The sequence below is a fragment of the Triticum aestivum genome, chromosome 7B (genome assembly GCF_018294505.1).
Source record: "Triticum aestivum cultivar Chinese Spring chromosome 7B, IWGSC CS RefSeq v2.1, whole genome shotgun sequence".
Taxonomy (NCBI): domain Eukaryota; kingdom Viridiplantae; phylum Streptophyta; class Magnoliopsida; order Poales; family Poaceae; genus Triticum; species Triticum aestivum.
Genome location: NC_057813.1, coordinates 728115268 through 728134216, shown reverse-complemented (window position 1 = coordinate 728134216; position 18949 = coordinate 728115268).

The window sequence follows — 18949 nt, the reverse complement described above, 5'->3', positions numbered from 1 at the left end:
ATTTTGCAAATGCGGTTCGTCCGAGCAGGGCGTGATAGCCACTGTGGAATGGGACTATGTCGAAGATTAACTCTTCACTGCGGAAATTATCCGGGGATCCGAAGACCACTTTGAGTGTAACCGAGCCTGTACAGCTGGCTTCTACACCTGGTATGACACCTTTAAAGGTTGTCTTTGTGGGTTTAATCTGTGAGGGATCTATACCCATTTTTCGCACTGTATCCTGATAAAGCAGGTTCAGCCTGCTGCCGCCGTCCATGAGGACTCTAGTGAGGTGAAATCCGTCAATGATTGGGTCTAGGACCAATGCAGCGAATCCGCCGTGACGGATGCTAGTGGGGTGGTCTCGTCGATCGAAGGTGATCGAGCAGGAGGACCATGGGTTGAACTTTGGGGCGACTAGCTCCAACGCATAGACGTCCTTGAGGGCACGCTTCCACTCCCTTTTGGGGATGTGGGTTGCGTATATCATGTTCACCGTTCGCACTTGCGGGGGGAAACCCTTCTGTCCTCTGTTGTTCGGCGGCCGGGGCTCCTCCTCGTCATCGCTACGCAGCCCCTTGTCTCTGGTTTTGGCACTTAACTTGCCTGCCTGCTTGAACACCCAACAGTCCCTGTTGGTGTGGTTGGCTGGTTGTTCGGGGGTGCCGTGTATCTGGCACAGGCGATCAAGTATCCGGTCTAAGTTGGATGGGCCCGGAGGGTTTCTTTTGAATGGCTTCTTTCGCTGACCGGGTTTAGAGCCTCTGAATCCGGCATTGACTGCCGTATCCTCAGTAGTGTCGCCGTTAATGCGGCGCTTGTGCTTGTTGCGACGTGACCTGCCATTGTTGTCCTTGGTATCCGAATTACCAGGGCTTTTGGTTATGTTATTGCTATGAGCTAGCCAGCTGTCTTCGCCCGCGCAGAAGCGGGTCATGAGTGTCGTGAGGGCTGCCATAGATTTTGGCTTTTCCTGTCCTAGGTGCCGGGCCAGCCATTCGTCTCGGATGTTGTGTCTGAAAGCAGCAAGGGCCTCAGCGTCCGGACAGTCGACTATTTGATTTTTCTTGGTTAGGAACCGTGTCCAGAATTGTCTGGCCGATTCCGCTGGCTGCTGGATTATGTGGCTTAGGTCATCGGCGTCTGGTGGTCACACGTAAGTGCCCTGGAAGTTGTCAAGGAATGTGGATTCCAGGTCCTCCCAGCAACTAATTGACTCTGCTAGCAGGCTGTTAAGCCAATGTCGAGCTGGTCCTTTAAGCTTGAGCGGGAGGTATTTGATGGCGTGTAGATCATCACCACGGGCCATGTGGATGTAAAGGAGGTAATCCTCGATCCATACCGTGGGATCAGTTGTGCCGTCATATGATTCAATGTTTACGGGCTTGAAACCCTCGGGGATTTGATGATCCATTACTTCGTCTGTGAAGCATAGTGGGTGTGTGGCGCCCCTATACTAGGCTATATCACGGCGCAGCTCGGATGAGCTTGGTCTGTTGTATTCGGCCTGGCCGTATTTATCATATGCGGTGTGACAGTTATCATCACGTGATGTGGGGCGCCCACGCGATCCGTAGATTGATCTTGATTGCCTTGCCTTATCCTCCAGTATATCTCGCAGGTCTGTTGCGTCTCCCCGTACTCTGTTATGTTTTGAGTGGTGCCGGTATGCGCCTTGGGTCGAGGGCCTGAGGGTCTCTCTGTCGCGGCCACGGGGTGGCCGATCGGGTGCATCGTACGCTGGTAATGTAGGTCTAGTTGCTTCCTCCTCAAGTTGGGGTAGCAGCCTGCGCTTTGGGTAGCTCTTGGAGGGGCGCTCGAGTTTATACTCTTCGGCCGCCAGGACTTCGGTCCATCTGTCGGCTAGCAAGTCTTGGTCAGCTCTAAGCTGCTGCTGTTTTTTCTTGAGGCTGCGTGCTGTGGCCATAAGCCTGCGTTTACTCTTGTTCGACGGGATCCTCTGGCATGACGAATTCGTCGTCGTCGAGGCTTGCCTTGTCTTCGGAGGGAGGCATATAGTTGTCGTCCTCAACCTCTCTGTCGGCCGCTCTCTCATGAGGGTTGGCTCCTTCGTCCTCCTGCACTGAATCCTGCTGGAGGGGGTTATCTTCAGCACTGTCCGGTGTGTTGTTATCTCTGGTGTCGGATTCGCCATTTTTGCTTTGGCGGGATTTAGAGCGGCGCCGCTGATGTCGGCGCTTGGGTTGCTTCTTGGAGGGGTCATCCTCCGTTTGTTCCTCACCATCCCCTGCTTTGGGGGTGCCACCATGTATATGTCATATGATGAGGTGGCTTTCCAGTTCCCTATAGGTGCTGGTTCTTGGTCGTCTCCTTCATCGGCGTCCATACCGTCGATGTCTTCAGAGTCAAAGTCGAGCATGTCGGTTAAATCGTCGACAGTGGCTACCAAGTGGGTGGTGGGTGGGTTTCGAATTTCTTTGTCGTCCGTATCCCAAACCTGCTGACCATAGTCCGGCCAGGGCTCTCCTGATAAAGAGAGAGACTTTAGGGAGTTCAGGATATTGCCAAAGGGCGAGTGCTGAAAGACGTCTGCGGCGGTGAACTCCATGATCGGAGCCTAATCGGGTTCGATCGGAAAGGGTGCGGAAGATTCGGAGTCCGGAACGGGGTCCGGCACCTCGGAGTCACGGGCCTTGCAAAGGACTAGGCTGGTATCCGGCTCTATCGCCGTAGAGGTTGCGGCTCCTGGGGCGGTGTCCAACCGTCCATCCCTGGTTAGCCCAATCGGCTTCGAACTAATGGTCAGAGTGGACTCCTGAGTGGCACTCCGGCTAGATCGTGCCCATCGAGACAATGCGGTGCGCTCGGCTGTGGCTCGAATCCGTCGAAGATCAAGTCCCCGCGAATGTCGGCCATGTAGTTTAAGCTTCCAGATCTGACCTGATGGCCAGGGGCGTAGCTTTCGATCTGCTCCAGATGGCCAAATGAGTTGGCCCGCAGTGCAAAGCCGCCAAACACGAAGATCTGTCCGGGGAGAAAAGTCTCGCCCTGGACCGCGTCGTGGTTGATGATCGAAGAAGCCATCGGGCCTAAAGGCGACGACACAGAGGAACTCTCAATGAAAGCACCAATGTTGGTGTCAAAACCAGCGGATCTCGGGTAGGGGGTCCCGAACTGTGCGTCTAGGCGGATGGTAACAGGAGACAAGGGACACGATGTTTTTACCCAGGTTCGGGCCCTCTCGGTGGAGGTAAAACCCTACTCTTGCTTGATTAATATTGATGGTATGGGTATTACAAGAGTTGATCTACCGCGAGATCAGAGAGGCTAAACCCTAGAAGCTAGCCTATGGTATGATTGTTGTTCGTCCTATGGACTAAAATTCTCCGGTTTATATAGACACCGGAGAGGGCTAGGGTTACACAGAGTCGGTTACAATGGGAGGAGATCTTCATATCGTATCGCCAAGCTTGCCTTCCACGCCAAGAAAAGTCCATATCCGGACACGGGACGGAGTCTTCAATCTTGTATCTTCATAGTCCGGGAGTCCGGCCAAAGGTCATAGTCCGGCCATCCGGACACCCCCTAATCCAGGACTCCCTCAAGGGGTCACTTGATCATCTTGAGCGCCGTCTTGAGCATGTTCTTGATCTTGAACTTGCTCGGGGGAGAGAACTTGACCTTGGGCATCACTTGGTGTGTCAACACCGTCTTGAGCATGATCTTGCCCTTGGTCTTGTTCATGAGGTTGAGGGTCTTCACTTTGTTCTTCGGAAGCGTGTGGGCCTTGGGTTGGTGATGGCTCCACTTGAGTGGAGCATTGTCCTTCTCCTTCGGCCACAAGGGGTTCCTCAACGGATAGTGAGGGAGTCCTGGATTAGGGGGTGTCCGGATGGCCGGACTATAACCTTTGGCCGGACTCCCGGACCATGAAGATACAAGATTGAAGACTCCGTCCCGTGTCCGGATAGGGACTTTCCTTGGCGTGGAAGGCAAGCTTGGCGATACGATATGAAGATCTCCTCCCATTGTAACCGACTCTATGTAACCCTAGCCCTCTCCGGTGTCTATATAAACCGGAGAGTTTTAGTCCATAGGACGAACAACAATCATACCATAGGCTAGCTTCTAGGGTTTAGCCTCTCTGATCTCGCGGTAGATCAACTCTTGTAACACCCATACCATCAATATTAATCAAGCAGGAGTAGGGTTTTACCTCCACCGAGAGGGCCCGGACCTGGGTAAAAACATCGTGTCCCTAGTCTCCTGTTACCATCCGCCTAGACGCACAGTTTGGGACCCCCTACCCGAGATCCGCCGGTTTTGACACCGACATTGGTGCTTTCATTGAGAGTTCCTCTGTGTCGTCACCTTCAGGAGGGATGCCTCACCCCGTCTTTAAAGACGGCGCTGTCGCTAAAGGAGCTTTGGCTGTCGGTCAAACTCTTCGGCTAGGCATGTTCCTGATGACCGCCTGTTCGGCCATCGCGCCGACGATGACCTCTGAGGCCATCGAAAGCAATCTTCACATCAGCTCGGAACTCGCCGAGCAGTTAGATCCGACGGAGCTCTCTCCTTTGAACGAGCTCCTGGATCGCATTGCCGCCCTGGGAGTCGCCACAGATTACGGCCAGATCGGGCTTAAACCCGACCAGAGAGAGATCGACTCTCCCCAGGTCACCCACCACGTTGAAGTGGTGGAAGAACAACGCGACGCGTCTTTGCCCGCTCTAAGGACCAGATGTGTCCGGATTCCCGACCCCTCCAAGACGGATACCCGCGGAGGGGAAGATGTTGCCCAAGTCCTGAACCTAAAGTCAGGCAGCAGGCCTGATTCATTGAATAATGTCCAAGAAGGCAAGCCTCCGAATTCGGAAACCTCTTGGCCCCTGAATCTTTTATCAGGCAGGGCTCCGAATTTAAATCCACCCGCCCACCCAACTATAAGGGATTTATCCCAAATACGGCAAGCGCCTGGGGAAACAGTACACCACTATTGGGCCAGATTCCTCCAGGTCATGAACAGGATAAGGGACTGCCGTGAGGAAGAAGCAGTTTCACTCTTCTGTAACAACTGCACGGACATCGTAATCCTCAACACCATAAGTCGCCGCGAAATTACGCGCTTTGCCGACTTGACATCAATAGTACGAAAGTACTGTGTGATAGAAAGCGTTCGGAAAACCGAAAATAAATTCTGGGACAATTCGGCCCTGAATTCAACACGAGTCCGAAACAAAAGGGCGTATTATCGCCAGACACCTGAGCCAAACATCAAAAAACAAAAACCCTCTATAGGGTATGGGACTGTACTGGAGGGATGGCTCAATGGACCCTGTAAAATTCATAGTTCAGGGGAAGTCACACCAACTCACAGCCTTAGAGCATGTTGGATACTCCGGCAGGTGGCCAGAAGTGGCGAGGAGCTTCTAACTCCAGAATCCGAAGAACACCACCCCAGAAACGCCAGTACGATGTCGACAGTCTTCGAGACCTTCGCGTCAAACAACGCAAGGAAGCGGACCCTCCGCAACCTTGCCGAAGTCTACCAAGTAGCAACAATAAACCCATGGAGTGACACGGCTATTACTTTCAATGCCAGTGACGAACCTAAATTCCGGACAGCCCGAGCACCAGCCGCATTGGTCCTTAGTCCGATAGTGGACGGCTTCTGACTTACAAAGGTACTCATGGACGGCGCTAGCGGACTTAACCTCATCTACGAGGAAACCCTGCGAAAAATGGAAATAGACTGGAGTCGCATTGAGCGAAGCAACACAACCTTCAGAGGAATAATACCAAGCCGGGAAGCGTGCTGTTCAGGAAAAATCACACTGGATGTGGTGTTCGGCATGCCGGATAATTACAGATCCGAGGAGGTCACATTTCAAGTGGCCCCGTTCAGCAGCAGATACCACGCCCTGCTAGGGCGAGAAGCATTTACAATTTTCCAAGCCATACCCCATTATGGGTACATGAAGCTCAAAATGCCCGGACCCAACGGAATCATCACTCTTACAAGTGATCCGGACGCAGCGCTCCGCGCCGAAAATAAGACAGCCGCACTGGCCCTGGAGGCATTATCCGAAGCCCTAGCGGCCGAGGAACTAACTACGTTGCGCTCCACGGTGGACAGGGACGATGTGATACTAGATAAGAGATCCAAGTCCACCTCCTTCAAACCAGCGGATAAAATAGTCAAATTCCAAGTCCATCCAATGGACCCCACAAAAACGGCATCCATCGGGGCACAACTAAAACCCGATGTAGATGCCGCACTCAGAGAATCCCTGCGAGAAAATTGGGACATTTTTGCCTGGCACCCTTCAGACATGCCAGGAATCCCACGCAGGCTGGCTGAGCACAACCTGAACATCCTAAAGGGGTTTAAACCCGTTAAGCAGACTCTGCGACGTTTCTCTGAGCCCAAGAGACAAGCCATGGGAGAAGATCTAGCAAAACTACTGGAAGCCAGATTCATCAGAGATATAAAACATCCGGACTGGCTAGCAAACCTGGTGATGGTACCAAAGAAGGACAAATCCTGGCGCCTATGTGTCGATTTCAAAGACCTAAATAAGGCCTGCCCAAAGGATCCTTCCCGCTCCCCCGAATTGATCAAATCATCGACGCCACTGCAGGACACGATTCATTGTGTTTCCTCGACGCATACTCTGGTTACCACCAAATCAAGATGGCAGAATCAGACCAAGCCGCAACGGCATTCATCACCCTGTACGGCCCATTCTGCTTCAACACGATGCCCTTCGGGCTCAAAAACGCCGGCGCAACATATCAGCGCATGATTCAGACATGTTTGGCCAACCAGATCAGCAAAACAGTTGAAGCATACGTAGATGACGTGGTCATCAAATCCAAACATGTCGAAACTTTAGTAGACGACTTGAGGCTCACGTTCGACAATCTCCGCGCATATGACATTAAGCTCAACCCAGAAAAATGCGTTTTCGGCGTGCCAGCCGGAAAGCTCTTGGGCTTCATTGTATCCGGTAGAGGAATCGAAGCAAACCCGGCCAAGATCCGAGCTCTGTCGCAATTGGATATCCCAAAAGACCTCAAGCAAATACAAAAATTGCCCGGATGCGTGGCGGCTCTAAGCCGCTTTATCTCCCGCTTAGGAGAAAAGGCATTACCCCTTTATCGCCTCCTGCGGCACACCAAACACTTTGAATGGACGGATGCCGCCACGGCCGGACTCGAAGAAATCAAAGCCATACTGGCAACAAATCCGGTCCTGGCCGCGCCCAACACGGGCGAACCTATGCTATTATACATCGCGGCAACCCATCAAGTTGTAAGCGCGGTGCTCGTCGTCGAACGAGAAACGGACGGACACAAGTTTCCTCTCCAAAAGACGGTTTACTACGCGTCCACTGTCCTAACCCCATGCAAGTCCCGGTACCCGCATTATCAAAAGATAGCATACGTGGTGTTCATGGCATCCCGGAAGTTGCGACACTATTTCCAAGAGTGTTCAATAACAGTGGCATCCGAAGTACCTCTTAATGATATTATAAACAACCGCGATGCAACGGGCCGGATTGCCAAATGGGCCATTGAGCTCTGAGGGAGTCCTGGACTAGGGGGTGTCCGGATAGCCGAACTATCATCATCGGCCGGACTCCAAGACTATGAAGATACAAGATTGAAGACTTCGTCCCGTGTCCGGATGGGACTTTCCTTGGCGTGGAAGGCAAGCTTGGCGATACGGATATGTAGATCTCCTACCATTGTAACCGACTCTATGTAACCCTAGCCCTCTCCGGTGTCTATATAAACCGGATGGTTTTAGTCCATAGGATGAACAACAATCATACCATAGGCTAGCTTCTAGGGTTTAGCCTCCTTGATCTCGTGGTAGATCTACTCTTGTAATACCCACATCATCAATATCAATCAAGCAGGACGTAGGGTTTTACCTCCATCAAGAGGGCCCGAACCTGGGTAAAACATCGTGTCCCTTGTCTCCTGTTACCATCCGCCTAGACGTACAGTTCGGGACCCCCTACCCGAGATCCGCCAGTTTTGACACCGACATTGGTGCTTTCATTGAGAGTTCCTCTGTGTCCTCACCAATAGGCTCGATGGCTCCTTCGCTCATCAATGATGCAGTCCAAGGTGAGACTTTTCTCCCCGGACAGATCTTCGTATTCGGCGGCTTTGCACTGCGGGCCAACTCGCTTGGCCATCTGGAGTAGATCGAAAGCTACGCCCCTGGCCGTCAGGTCAGATCTGGAAGTCCGAACTTCACGGCTGACATCCGCGGAGACTTGATCTTCGATGGATTCGAGCCACAGCCGAGCATGCCGCGCTGTCATGATGGGTATGATTTAGCTCTGCCGCCGGACAGTGCCCTGGAGGCCGCACACGAGTCCACTTCGACCCTCAATGCGGAGCCGGCTGCGCAGATCGAGGACGGGTGGCTAGACACCGCCTTGGGGGCTGCAACCTCTACGGCGATGGAGCCGAATACCGACCTTGTCCCTTGTGAAGCTCGTGACTCCGAGGCGTCGGACTCCTTGCCGGACTCTGAAACTCCCGCGCCCCCTCCAATCGAATCCGATTGGGCGCCGACCATGGAGTTCACCGCTGCGTACATCTTTCAACACTCACCTTTTGGCGACATCCTGAATTCGCTAAAGTATCTCTCGTTATCAGGAGAGCCCTGGCCGGACTGCGGTCAGGACGGTTGGGATGCGGACGACGAAGAAATTCAATTCCCACCCACCACCCACTTAATAGCCACTGTCGACGATTTAACTGACATGCTAGACTTCGACTCCGAAGACATCGACGGTATGGACGACGATGCCGGAGACGACCAAGAACCAGCGCCTACTGGGCACTGGAAAGCCACCTCAACTCACGACGTATACATGGTGGATACACCAAAAGGAAGCGATGATGAGGAACAACGGGACATGGCGAAGGATAATTCCCCCGGAAAACAACCAAAACAGCGACGCAAGCGCCGCCCGAAGTACCACCTCCATAACAACGGCACCCATACTGACCCAGCCATAGAGCAGGGCGAACCAGTGGACGACGAACATGCCACCAAGCAACCAGCCGAACAGGATGAATTGGACGAGCAACCCATTCCCGACGAAAACAATAGTCCAGACGATCTCACGCCGGACACATCACCGGAGCATAAGAACCTTCACAGAAGGCTCGTCGCCACTGCAAGAAGTTTGAAGAAGCAAAAGCGGAAGCTCAAAACGGCGGAAGACGTACTCAGAATAAGATGGAGCAAAGTACTCAAAACCGCAGATAAATACGGCGATAGTCACCAAGCAAACAGCTACCCGAAGCGCAAGCTGTTGCCCTAATTTGACGAGGAGGCCGTAGAGCCCCCACAGTCAAAAAAGAAAGAGGCCGCCTGGTCGGATAGACGACCAGATGACAGGCTAAGAGAGGCAAGCGGCGCCGCACACAATCCGGCACACGATCCACATAAGGATCCTCGCAAAAAGGATGGCCCGGTCAGGTCCATCTATGGGCCAAAAAAGAAGGCTCAAGGAAGCAACACAACCCGCCGAGTGTTCGAAGATAACAGCACACCTAAATACAGGGGCGCCGCACACCCACTATGTTTCACCGATGAGGTACTGGATCATGAATTTCCAGCGGGATTCAAGCCCGTAAACATAGAGGCATATGACGGAACAACAGACCCCGGAGTCTGGATTGAGGATTATATCCTACACATACATATGTCTAGAGGAGACGATCTCCATGCCATAAAATACCTACCCCTCAAGCTCAAAGGGCCAGCTCGGCATTGGCTCAAAAGCCTCCCAGAAAATACCATCGGAAGTTGGGAAGAGCTTGAGGATGCGTTTCGAGCAAATTTTCAGGGAACTTATGTCCGCCCTCCGGATGCAGACGATTTAAGTCACATAACTCAACAGCCCGGGGAGTCAGCATGCAAATTCTGGAACAGGTTCCTCACCAAAAAGAACCAAATAGTCGACTGTCCGGATGCTGAAGCCTTAGCAGCCTTTAAACATAACGTCCGAGACGAATGGCTTGCTAGACACCTAGGCCAGGAAAAACCAAGAACAATGGCCGCGCTAACAAGCCTCATGACCCGCTTCTGCGCGGGGGAAGATAGCTGGCTAGCAAGATGCAGCACCAGCGACCCGAGTACATCCGAGGTCAGGGATGGAAATGGGAAAGCATGACGCAGAAAAGATCAGCGCCAGAATAAGGAAAACGGCCCAAATAGCACGGCGGTCAACGCTGGGTTCAAAAGCTCTCGGCCGAATAACAAAACACTGCCCCTTAAGGACAACAGTGACGAGCTATCCAACCTAAACAAAATCTTGGATAGGATATGTCAAATCCACAGTACCCCCGGGAGGCCTGCAAACCATACCCACAGAGATTGTTGGGTCTTCAAGTAGTCCAGCCGACTTAACACCGAACACAAGGGGCTCGACACACCAAGTGAAGACGATGACGAATACCACAAGCAGCAGGCCGGAAAAAACAAGACTTTCCCACTAGAAGTCAAAACAGTGAACTCACTTCATGTGATAAACAGTGCGGCAACTACTAAAACATGCGCCGCACGATCTACCCAAGCGGAGCCCCGAAATTGGATGTCAAACCCAATTACTTTCGACCATCAGGATTACTCCAGAAGCATTCAAAACGTAGGAGGGACTGCTTTGATATTGGATCCCATAATCGACGGACTATAATTCACACAAGTCCTAATGGATGGCGGCAGCGATATAAACCTGCTATACCAGGACACCATCCGCAGAATGGGGATAGACCCTACCAAAATTTGCCATAGCAACACTTCCTCCAAAGGAGTGACGCTAGGCCTTTATGCCAATTGTACAGGCTCTGTTCTACTAAAGGTTGTGTTCGGTTCATCCAACAACTTCCGTCGCGAAAAGCTAATCTTCCATATCGCCCCATTCAAAAGTAGCCATCAAGCACTACTGGGACGCGAAGCTTTCGCCCGCTTTAACGCGATACCGCATTACGCGTCTCTTACACTCAAAATGCCCGGTCCACGCGGCATAATCTCACTAAAGGGTAACTCCGAGTGTTCCTCGACCACGGAAAACGTGAGACTGCCTTGACAGCCACACACTAATCCAACCTTGCTGATCAAAGCCCCTAAAAACAGGTCATTTAGACCTCGGACACGGTTAGGCAAGTTCGGCATAAATAAACAAGGGGCTTCCCAGCCGCATACCTCTTTACAAGGGGCTGCACGTATAAACAATAAGAGCCAATAAAGCTCAATCTTATTCATCTTCCAAATCATACTCTGTTTTAAATACATTTTTTGCACGATATTTTTTCCAAACTAAGTTCTTCTCTTTTATAGATGAACCATGTGCTACACCCGTCCAGGATACAACACAACGGAGACACAGGTGCAGACGTGCAGCAGGGACCCGTGGCAAGGATTCTTTTTAGATTAAGACCCTGCGTAAACCTTTCTTACTGTCTCTTGTTGATACTCATCCCCCGGTTTCCTACCATAACCGAGGTGGAGGCTGGCGTTTTGGCATCGGTCGCGTCAGAAGTTCTCGCTTGTACCTGGACACTAGGGGCTTAGGGTATCGTTCTGCCCGTTATCATAAAGTCCGAATACCTTAGGGAGTGTTCGGCGTCTCGAGTTAGGCCTTATATGCATCAGCTCCGAATCATGTCTTTGGTCAAATGTTGGGTTTGCCCGGCTCCTGTGTTTTGCTGTCTTACATTCCGCTCCATCGACTAACGCGGCACCAGGAGAACTACTGCGATTGTGCCCCGGTTCGGCCGGGCGAGCACCTCAGTAGAGAAAGCCGAAAACTGACTGTCATGATATAGCGAGAGACTGGTCAACCACTCGATCGACTACTGGAATGTTTAGAATTCCTCCGCTTTGATGAAGGACCGCTTCCCGGTCAGGCACACACGCGCCCCGAGTTCGGAGAGCGCGGTGCCTCTAGGGGCTATATAGTAGCCCCACCATCGAGCTCCTATGGCTAAGTGAAAGTGATAAAGCATTATAGTCCGGTTGCCTAGTTTGCTATGCTATCACCTCCTTCAAAGGACCAAGACGTTGGATTAAGTGTGAAAATGCGCTTTTTTGCAAACACCCCCGCACCATGTGTGTGGGGGCTGAAGCCAAAGACTGCCATCTTTCCGGTTAAATACATATATATTAACGGCCGCACAGGAGATACTTCAATACTTGAACGCACAAGTATAAAAAGCCGTTACATTATAAATATGATCTCATAAATCATACATGTCATTTGAACATGACATTTTTCGAGCACTGCGACTCTATTAAACGAGCGCCCTGCAGGACTTCCTCAAAATAGTGCTCGGCGGGTAATCGACTCTCGTCCAAACCCCGGGATGCAACATCGGTGGCATTCATATCCGCCCAGTATGTCTTAACACGGGCAAGAGCCATCCGTGCACCCTCTATGCATGCCGACCGCTTCATCGCCTTGATATGCGGCACTGCCCCAAGGAATTGCTGCAATAAGCCAAAATAACTCTTTGGCTTGGGCCTTTCCGGCCACAGATGAGCCACCACATCCGTCATGGCAAGTCCGGACAATCTATTCATCTCAGCCCACTCAGCCAACCGATCAGTCAACAGAAGTGGACGCTCCGGACTATGGAATTGAGACCAAAAAAGCTCTTCCATTTCATGATCCTTCTGACTTCGAAAATGCACAACTGCGTCCGCCGCACTCGCCGCCAAATCCAGATAAGGATGCTCCGCACCCCACAACTGGCCCAACTGAGCATACTTCGGATCCGTGAACTTCCTACGCAACAGAAAGGGCTTTCCAGCCGCAATGTCTCCGGCCTGACGCAGTTCCTCCTTCATAGCCCGCATTGCAGAACGGGCATCCTTGGCTTCGGCGGTGGCCTTCTTCAGGCCCTCCTGCTCCGCTTGGCGTTCTCTTTCAAGAACCTCATAGCGGTCGGTAGCATCTTTTAATTTCACAGCCATTACGGCCATTTCCTCCCTGCTTCGGCAGTGAGCAGCCTTTTCGGCTTTTAGCTCCTCCGCTACCTTTAAGGCAGCCACATCACTTTTTCTGGCTTGGTCCTTGGCTCGAGCAAGCTCCGCCCGAAGGTCTTCCACAGCAGCGGCACCATCTGCATCAAGCATACATGTTGTAAGGAGTGGGCATCAGCTCCCTTACCAGGTGACCGCGGAAAAACCACCTACCTTGCAACTCGTCAAGTCGTTTATTGACCAGCGCGATGTCCGCATCCGCAACGTCGAGTTGCCGCTTCAGCTCGGCAACTCTATCAGTCCGGCTGGCCACCAAACGTTCCGCCACCTACATAGGAAAGGCGACATTTTGTAACTGAGATTATGATCCTCGGCACGCTGTCGTTTTTGACAACATACCGAGTCTCAGGGGCTACTATCTATACATGGCACACTCTATGTGCAAAACTGTCAAAAGGTATGTCATTTTTTGCGTACCTCAAACCCCGTCAGTAAACTTCCGACGGCCTCATGCAACCCGCTCTCGGCGGATGAGATCCTTTCAATCACCATACTCATTAATGCGCGGTGATCTTCTGAGAGAGACGCCCTCTCAAGCAAACCCTGCAGCTCCACCGACCGTACTCCAGTGGGTGCCGAACTCCCCGGCCCCGCCGGACTCGGGGAGACCCTCCGTGACGACACCTCAGGGTCGTCCGCCCCGCCTGACGGGGCGGCAAATGGAGGCGTTTCGCTCTCCATCATCTCCGGACGAAGGTCCCCCGAGGATGAGCTCTGCTGAGAAGGGCTGAGATCCGAACTACAAGGTAAAAACTTCGGTTATCCTTAGAAATAAAATAGGGATGTCCCTTATTATAAAACTTCCCTTTTTTTCTACTTACGGCTCGCTGGAGGGCTGATTCCTTTGGGGAGACTGTGCGGCCGGGACTCCTCCCGGCACAGGACCTTCCGGTGTAGATGTCTTTCCCCGCTTCGAGGCTTTGGCCTCCGAGTTTTCGGAAGCGGTCCTCTTCTCCCCATGGAGGGAGGGATTCTTGATTCCCTCCTTACTAAGAGCCTCCTTAACAGAGGTGGTAGTTTCCCTTTTCCCCCCTTCACCCTCCTCCATGATAAATAAATGGATGATATGTCCGGACACAGGGCTACTTACTTGAGTATCCGGGCAATTGCAGCTTAGGCCAGTGTCCTCGGTCAAGTTCGGACACATTTCTTGTGATCCGAAGAACAGTTTGTACATCTCCACGGGTCTTGCGCCCATGAAGTGTTGGAGAGCTTGTGGTCCCTCCGGATTGAATTCCCACAGGCGGAGGGGGCGACGCTTGCAGGGCAGAAGACGCCGAATCAGCATAACCTGTGTCACTACAACCAGATTGATCTCCCTTTCTTGGAGGTCTCGAATCCGGCCCTGCAATAGGGGTACGTCCTTGGACGGCCCCCAGTCAAACCCTTTGTTGACCCACTACGTCAGCCGTTGTGGAGGGCCCGAGCGAAAGGCGGGGGGCGGCCTCTGCTTGCTGCCCCTGGGAGCGGTGATATACAACCACTCCTGTTGCCACAAGCTGAGCTTCTCCTGAAAAGAGCCCTCGGGCCAAGGAGCATCGGCCCTCTTGCTTATAACTGCCCCGCCGCACTCTTCCTGACGCCCCTCAATCATCTTCGGCTCCACATTGAAAGTTTTGAGCCACAAACCGAAGTGAGGGGTAGTGCGGAGGAAGGCTTCGCAGACGACAATAAATGATGAGATGTGGAAGATAGACTCCTGAGCCAAGTCGTGGAATTCTAGCCCATATTAAAACAGTAGCCCCCTCACGAAGGGATCCATCCGGAAGCCTAAACTCCGACGGAGGTGAGACACGAACACGACACTCTCGCCAGGCTCAGGAGTAGGAATGACTTGCCCTTGGGCAGGCAACCTATGCGAAATCTCGTAGGTTAAGTACCTGGCGTCTCTCGGCTTTAGCATGTCCTCTTCCGTGACGGAGGAGGGCATCCACTGGCCCTATAGGTCGGAGCCGGACATTGTCGAAGGTTCGAAGTGCCCGAATCTGGAGCCCTGGGTGTTGGAACTCGGGGCAAGGGTCGGATTCGATTGAGGATTGAAGAAAAGGAACGGGCCTTGGTCTCATTCACTACAAGAAATATGTCAACTAGTGACCTTCTGTCAGTGACCCTGGAAGAATTGGTCATAGATCTATGACCATTTCAGACCAATTGGTCAAAAGCTGTTCGAGGGGCTCCAAACCCTAAACCATTGCGACCATTTTGGTCAAAAAGGTCGTAATTTCCTTACACGAAAAGGTCACAAAGCAAACAGTGCTAGTCCGCTGCCTTATTTCTAGTTGTTAATGACCAATATAGATGGTCATAACCTTATAGATTGTGGTGGGTTGTGATGACTAGGCGCCACCTCATCAGTTTTGCCTATGTGTCATGTCCATGTGGCAGTTTTTGCCCTAGGTTGTGAAGCAACCTATATTTCTGTCATTCCCAAAATTCCCAAAAAAACCTCATAAATTCTTTGGGTCATATCTTCATCAAATATGTAAAAACCTTCCTTTCCTAGTTCAAAACTAATTCAAAAATATTCATTTTCCTATTCTGTTCAGAGTAACAGTTTGTGAAGGAAGTACCACTTTGGCATGTCCAAATAGTATCCATTTTCTACAGTGCTTTCCTATGCCCAAATAACCATCCTCCACCAAATGCCAGCTCAATCCATTCATTATTTTGAGCCGAGCTTCAACATTCATATTTATGACCAGTGTGGTGGTTTGCAAAGCAAGTACCACCTAGGCTCCTCCTTTTGAGCTGAAAATTTGTGAAGACGGTGTTCTTAGTAACTGATCATCCTCAACCAAAACTCACGCCCATTAGCCATGTACATTTCCCGTACCGCTAATCAAACACTTGGCTGCTAATTCATGTTTGAGCATCGATTGGTCTCCTCGTGAGAATCTTATGTTGTAATTTTCTTCCTAGCACCTACCTGGGGAGTGCCCAACCCACTAGACATGCCTAGGCCGCCCAGAACACATAGCAACGCCACGGTCACGCGGTGACCACGCGGCGGGCATGCGAGTTTACGCGCTCTAGAGTTGGGGCCCTCGGCCACCGCCCAAACCTCGACGTATCGCCACCAAACCATGTATTTATGATTAAATAGGTACTTATGTAACTAGAAATGATTTTTGGAAAAAATAAATAGCAAACTATGAGGCAGCTGCAGTTCAAATTTGACCCGCTTCCAACTGAATCGGCAGAAATTTGTCTTTTTCACGACAGGTGGATCAAATTTTTTTACACCAGACCATTTTGTCAATTGTGCATTAAATATGGCCTAGTATTTTATAAAAATGATTTGGTCCAATTTTGCAACAATTATTTGGTAGTTCCTTCACAAAAAAACCTCCTTTTGGGCACTCGAAAAATGGAAAATGGTTTTTTCGTCCAAAGAAAATGAAAACTTCCTTAGGCAACATTGTTTGCTATTCCAATATGCACCCTTGTGCACAATATGAGATCATTTGAACAAACTATGCCATGAATGTGGCCATAAGATTGATCATTTGGCTTGAAAGCCATGAATCTTCACACTTCATCGCTCATTTCTGAGAACACTTTTTTAAAATAATTATTGTATTACAATTTTATTATTTTTCCTGGAAACTTGTTCACATATAATGACACAATGCGAAGGTTTTCCAATTTTTTGATTTTTTTTTAATTTTTTATGCCCGTTTCAAAATGCGGTCAAAACGACTGGCTTGACCGTTCCTAGCTAGTGGTTGAATCTTGGAATTCTTTTGGTGTTTCTATGAATAAATAGATAATTATGTACCTAGAAATGATTTTTGGAAAAAATAAAGAGCAAACTATGAGGCAGCTACAGTTCAAATTTGACTTGTTTCCAGCTGAATCGACGGCAATTTGTCTTTTTCACCAGAGGTGGATCAAAACTTTTTACACCCAACCATTTGGTCAATTGTGCATTATATATGGCCTAGTATTTTATAAAATTGATTTGGTCCAATTTTGCAATAATTATTTGGTAGGTCCTTCACAAAAAAAATCTCCTTTTGGGCAGTCAGAAAATGAAAAATGAATTTTCCGTGCAAAGAAAATGAAAACTTCCTTAGGCAACATTGTTTGGAATTACAAGAATCCCCCTTGTGCACAATATGAGATCATTTGAACAAACTATGCCATGAATGTGGCCATAAGATTGATCATTTGGCTTGAAAGCCATGAATCTTCACGCATGATAGCTCATTTTTGAGAACACATTTTTAAAATAATTACCATATTACAAGTTTATTATTTTTTCTGGAAACTTGGTCACGTATAATGACACAATGTGAAGGTTTTCCAATTTTTTGATTTTTTTTTGAATTTTTTATGCCCGTTTCAAAATGTGGTCAAAACGGCGGGCTTGACTGTTCCTAGCTAGTGGTTGAATCTTGGAAAACTTTTGATGTTTCTCTGATTAAATAGGTACTTATTTACCTAGAAATGATTTTTGGAAAAAATAAATAGCAAACTATGAGGCAGCTGCAGTTCAAATTTGACCCGCTTCCTGCTGGATCAGCGAAAATTTGTCTTTTTCAGCAGAGATGGACCAAAGCTTTTGACACCCAACCATTTGGTAATTTATGCATTAAATATGGCCTGGTATTTTAAAAAATTGATTTGGTCCAATTTTGCAATAAATATATTGTAGACCCTTCACAAAAAAACTCATTTTGAGCGCTTGAAAAAATAAAAATGAATTTTTAGTCAACTACGACCAATTTTTTAGTCAACTACGACCTATTTAGAAGGTCATAACATCGTTCGTGTGTACTGCATTTTGATTGGTCTGTTGGCGCTTCACGCGGATCATGCATGGAACACCGTTGGATGATCGCGGATCCAACGGTAGTCCTCACCCCAAGCCCACATAAGCCGAAAACCTAGCTCCCAGGATGCTCGTGGACTTTTTCCATCCCCCCCGCCTCCTTTCTTTCTCCCCTCCCTCTCTTCTCCTTCCTCTCTCCCCTCCCCTGCGCCTCACGCCCCACTGCCGCCCGCGCGCGCCCTCACCTCCTCCGAGACCGCCTGAGACCCCCACCCTCTCCTCTACCCCACCACCGCCGGTGCCCCCAAGCCTCTACCACCACCATCGCCGGCGCGTCGGAGACCGCGCGCGCCTTCTCCTTCTTTCCCAAGCGCCCGAAACCCTAGCCCGCGGTGCAACCATGGCGACCGAGCTATGGATCCGCGGGCTGGAGGTGCAGCACCGGATCCTCCCTCCCCTCCCCTGCACCATCCGCCTCCTCCTTCCCTTCCCCTACGCCGCCTCCACCGCGCTTGACGACTTCCTCCACCGCGCCGGAGGCGCCGCGCCCCGGCCCCGCCGCTCCCCGACACGGGGGCGCGCTGCTCCGGGTGGCGCTGGAGCTGGCGCCGCTGGACGACCTCTCGGCGCGCGTCCGCCAGATCAGGAAGCGGCTCGACGAGATCTCCGCCAACCGCGCCGCCTACCACATCGAGCATGCGCCCTCACCCGCCTGGGCCGCCTCCTCCGCCACCACCCTCACCGCCTGGTACGCACGCACCCACGCTCCCAAAATTACTTGTGTTCTTCCACTCTGGTTCTTTCTTTCAGATAAAATCAACACCCAAAAGCAGAGACAAAATTAAGAACAAGAAAGAAGTGCTTGGTCGGGATCTATGACTAGCCTAGTATGCGATGCTTTGCATACTTTCGTCCCTGTAACCGCAAGATGGAGCAACTATGCTCCTGGATTCGTGGTTAATCGCGAGTTTGCGACCCAGATCCTGTTACTATTTTCGTAATTAAGTAGCAATGGATTCCTGCCATTTGTTAGGGTTGATAAGAATATTTCTGTTGAATGATGTCACTAGATTCTTGGACACAAGGTTGTGGCTGGCTAACCATGACCTTTCCTCTTGTGCTTAGTTTGTGCCTCAACAACTGTTTCTGCCATT